Raw genomic sequence first — 5,113 nt, 5'->3', positions numbered from 1 at the left:
GGTCTTCGGACCTCCTACTTTGGGAAAATTAACATTTGAAGTTACAATTTTAAGGATCAAACAAAAATCATCTTGGATAAGTTCACACAACCTACCACAAACCTTGTGGAAATTGATGTCTTGTCATTTGTTAAACAGAACCTTAGTTATGTCGGGTCTTCGGACCTCCTACTTTGGGAAAATTAACATTTGAAGTTACAATTTTAAGGATCAAACAGAAACTTGGTTAAGTGTAGTCCTCGGACCACAAACCTTGTGAAAATTGATGTCTTGTCATTTGTTAAACAGAACCTTAGTTATGTCGGGTCTTCGGACCTCCTACTTTGGGAAAATTAACATTTGAAGTTACAATTTTAAGGATCAAACAGAAACTTGGTTAAGTGCAGTCCTCGGACCACAAACCTTGTGGAAATTGATGTCTTGTCATTTGTTAAACAGAACCTTAGTTATGTCGGGTCTTCGGACCTCCTACTTTGGGAAAATTAACATTTGAAGTTACAATTTTAAGGATCAAATGTAAACTTGGTTAAGTGCAGTCCTCGGACCACAAACCTTGTGGAAATTGATGTCTTGTCATTTGTTAAACAGAACCTTAGTTATGTCGGGTCTTCGGACCTCCTACTTTGGGAAAATTAACATTTGAAGTTACAATTTTAAGGATCAAACAGAAACTTGGTTAAGTGCAGTCCCTCGGACCACAAACCTTGTGGAAATTGATGTCTTGTCATTTGTTAAACGTAACCTTAGTTATGTCGGGTCTTCGGACCTCCTACTTTGGGAAAATTAACATTTGAAGTTACAATTTTAAAGGATCAAACGAAACTTGGTTAAGTGCAGTCCTCGGACCACAAACCTTGTGGAAATTGATGTCTTGTCATTTGTTAAACAACAACATTAGTTATGTCGGGTCTTCGGACCTCCTACTTTGGGAAAATTAACATTTGAAGTTACAATTTTAAGGATCAAACAAAACTTGGTTAAGTGCGATCCCTCGACCACAAACCTTGTGGAAATTGATGTCTTGTCATTTGTTAAACGAACCTTAGTTATGTCGGGTCCCTTCGGACCTCCTACTTTGGAAAAATTAACGAGTTGAAGTTACAATTTTAAGAGTCAAACAACCTCGCTATGTTGGGTCTTCGGACCTCTCCGCTTTGGGGAATTTTACTTTTGAAGTTATAACCTTTAAGAATCAAACGGAGAATTGGTTAAGTCTTGTCTTCTGACCACAACTTTTATCAAAGTCATTCTCTTATTATGTCTGGATGTTAATGCGTTACTGTTTATTAACTCGGATCTTACATCTTACTAGAAACAGAGCTATGCATTACAAGGGTTTAATCGTTATATAAGGCCCTCTCTTCTTCTTAATCGAGGCATTGTTCAAATATATTAGCCATGTCACCTTTTATTGAATCTTTAATAATATGCGCATGATTATGTGGAAGTTATGATTGTGCAATCCTTGGAGTTAGATTTGTGTACTCTGAGAAATTTTTGCTATAACTTAATGGGAAACTTTTGTAATAAGTACAAAAAGAATAAAGTAAAAATAGATATAACCCAAGTAAAAAGCAAACGAAATTGTTCTTCATTAATCTGTTAAATGTACATTACATATATATAATTCAAAAATGGAAAAAGAGAAGCCCTAAGCTAAAGTCCTAAGCTTGTGGAGGAGGATCTTGCTGGGAGGTACTGGTACCCTGCCTTTCTCAATTCCACCAAAGGGAGTCAAGACTTGCTTTCCCTTATCTCACGTCTTCATTGAAAGGACGTTGGGTTCCATCGTCCGGCTCAAGTCCTTCTCTCGCATCCCCTCCTCCTTCCTTCTCTTTGTGGGAACCAAGGTTCGTAGGATCGTGAATCCGCCGTGGGACCACCCGTAGGAAGAGCAGAAGAGTTGTCTCGGGGGTAGGAGCTGCGGCGAGAGCCCTTTCAATCTCCGTATTTCCCGTAGGAAGCCAAACGTTCTCGGATTTCCTCGGATCCGAAGATGGAGGAACTCCCGCTACGTTTAAAGCTTCCCCCATACTTTTGACAAGATTCTCGCATAAAGCCGCGAATTCCTCCGTCACCGCTCCTCCGTGGTTGCTACCCCTTCATCGAAACTTGCCTCGCTTGGCGAAGAGAGATTGGAAGGAACCGGCTTCTTCCTTCATCGCCGGTGCTCTTTCGTATCCGAGCACTCCCTTTGAGCTTGAGAGAGCTCTTCATCTCTTTCGCGAAGGAGCTTGAGCCGTCCTTCTATCCGGGTCTTCATGGTCTTCAAGTTTGACTCGACCCCATTTTTCTCTCTCCTCGCATCGGCCCACCTCCGAGGTCAACTTCTCATTCTCAGCAAGAGCTGTGCCTAAGGACTTCTCAGTTTCCATCCTGATTTCGAGCTCAGTTCTGGCTACTTTCCGAGTGTTTTCAATAAACTTCTCAGCTACAAAGACCTCCTGAATAGCCTGTAATAAAGTATGATGGAGTTAGGAACAGTAAAAAACAAACTTACTTATAAATATTGTTAAAAGGAGAAACACTTACCAGCGCTAAGTCTCTTTTTAGGGAGAGGAATAGTTGTGGCTGGCCCATTTTTTCCAAGGTCTCCATGTCCTTGGGCAGCAGGAGAGGGCGTTCCAGGACCTCGGCCAGTGTGGTGGGCATGGCCTTGTTGAACCGCCCTTATACCGGACCGGCAGAGATGGGTGCGCCGTCCCGCCTTAGATCTGGGGACTGCGTGGCCTGGTGCTCGGCCGCACTTCGCCCTCGTCCCCGAATTCCCGATTTCAACCAAGCGGGCCCTACCCTTGCCCTTGTCCACCTTCTCGCCGCCGGGCCGGGGGAGTTGTTGTCGTGATTTCTTGGGGTCTTTATTAATCGTCCCCTCGTTGTCCCCCTTCCTCTTCTTCTTGGGATCCTCTACGGAAGTTTTGGCTCACCGGGAGGAGGGGAGGTGGTAAGGATGGGGGAACTTGGGATGTCCCCTTCTTTTCTCCTCGCCACTTTAGCATCCCCTATTGGTGAGGAGACTCCTCCATTCTTCCCATGTCTTCTTCAAATTCGTCATCGGGAAGGGCAACCACAAACCCTCGCAATTCCGCAGGCTCGGTGGCTTCTTCCTCCTCGTCGGAAAGTACCACAACCGGTTCCCGCGAGGTCTCGGTGTCTTCGAGATGGAATTGATCTATCTCGTCGTCAAGTGTGTGTGAAGAAGACACCGCTCTTCCGGAACGACGGTTGCTTGTGAGTGCACAAAGCGGGGACCGCCGCTATTGGCCGGTTGTACAAAATAGTGTTAGGAGCGTCCGGGAGGTCGCGGTCGTCCGTAAAGTGGGGCCGAGCTACGTTTATCTTCCTTCGTCTTCGGTCGCCCGCAATTATGGCGTTCTCTATCTCCCCGGAAGTCTTTGGAAAGGGGGGTGTACCCTAGAATAAGGTGAGCAGCCCGGAGTTGTAGGTCTTCACTAACGAACACCTCGGAGCGAAGTACTCGGTTTAGATCTGCGATGTTACAGTGACTCAGACGAGGACGTACGTGCTGCTTATCTGCAAAAAAGACGTCAAAACAAACAAACCTGGTCAGATTCACACAAATATTTAACAAATTTAAGTAAGTACGAATACGCATTTCTGTGTGTGTTAGAAGAAGTGGTGTTGTGGGGAGATTAATCCTACGGCATCGCACCTGGATCCCCCCACTGAATCGGCGTTGGAAGCCGTCGTGCCAGTTCCCGGACACGATCAAGTAGTCGTCCTTCATGCCTTTGTTTGATTTGGGCAGATAGGAGATTAGCCTAACGGTGCTGGACCGAGACTTAATATAATAACCTACATTAGAAAGTTTATGGGACTCATATAGGAACACGACATCGTGCCATGTGAGATTTAAACCCATCTGCTCGTTTAGAGCATCTACACTACCCAAAACTCTAAAAACGTTTGGGAGGCATTGATCGGGACACAACCGGTGGTTGCGAAGGTACTCCCTAGTTACAGGTTTCATTGGAAGGGTCATCCCACCCTCTATAAAGGCTATCATAGGAATGATAACCTCTCCCTCCTTCCTAGAACCGGCCACGGCTTCGCCGGCAATATTCTAACCCTACGTCCGGGAATACGGTATTTGGCCCTAAAGCCTTCCATCCCAGCGGCGGTATCAACTAGATACTTGAATTTTCCCATTACGCGTAGAACGATAGACTAAACTCTAAAAGGGAGAGTGTTTGTAGTGATAGCCGAGGACAAATATCGAGGAGAAAAGGTTAAGAATAGGAGCAAGAACTTACAAGGTTGAAGGTGTGCAAATCTCCACGGTTTTCCGCAAGTAAGGTATGATGGTCGATGTCTTGATGGGATTACCCCCGAGGAATTAAATGAAGGCGCAGTTCCCGAAGCGTCACGACGTGCGAAAAGGCGGCCTCGAAATTATATTTGTCCCGCCTAAAATTTCGTGGAGTAATGAGGGCCGTTGGATGTCCATCTCACCGTTGAACGCGAGGGTCAAAGTGTAACTGCGCAATAAATACGCGCGTTGTTCAAAATAAAACCGCCAAATGGCATTTTCTGGGACGCGAAACGATTTCCACACGTGCCATTACTCGCAAAGTGAGGAGAGTAGGTTCTCGTCGGATCCAAACCCTATTGTTCTCCTCGGACGTTGAAAATTAGAGTTTCGAGGGCTATTGTGTGGGGCAAAAAGATCCTGATGGGAACATGGGCCTTTTGGGTCGTGTTAAAGAAGGCCGACCTGATCCTGGGTTTAGAATTTGTTAGTACTATGGGTCGGCCCATACGCCGAGGATCCGAGGATCCAGCTGAGGGTGACCTTACCCTCAGATGAACACCGAAGAACTCGGGATTTCATAGTAAAGATTAGGGGATGACACGGTTAAAGCCAATGGTTAAGAGGGGTGAGCCCTAGAACGCCCCAGAAGCACCGGTGTTGAAGAAATGTCAAAGATAAAGGCTGCTGCCTCCACATTAAAGACCCTGCACCTACCACCCTGGCCGCATTTATGGGGAAGTGACACCTGAACAGTGGAAGAGAAACTTCTGGTTACTATTCAAAGGCACTGAGAAAAGAAATATCTAGGCTAAGGGGGAGGTGAGGCAACACGTGTACAAA

The sequence above is a fragment of the Castanea sativa genome, chromosome 1 (assembly GCF_040712315.1).
Source record: "Castanea sativa cultivar Marrone di Chiusa Pesio chromosome 1, ASM4071231v1".
NCBI lineage: Eukaryota > Viridiplantae > Streptophyta > Magnoliopsida > Fagales > Fagaceae > Castanea > Castanea sativa.
Note: the sequence above shows the minus strand (reverse complement) of the source record.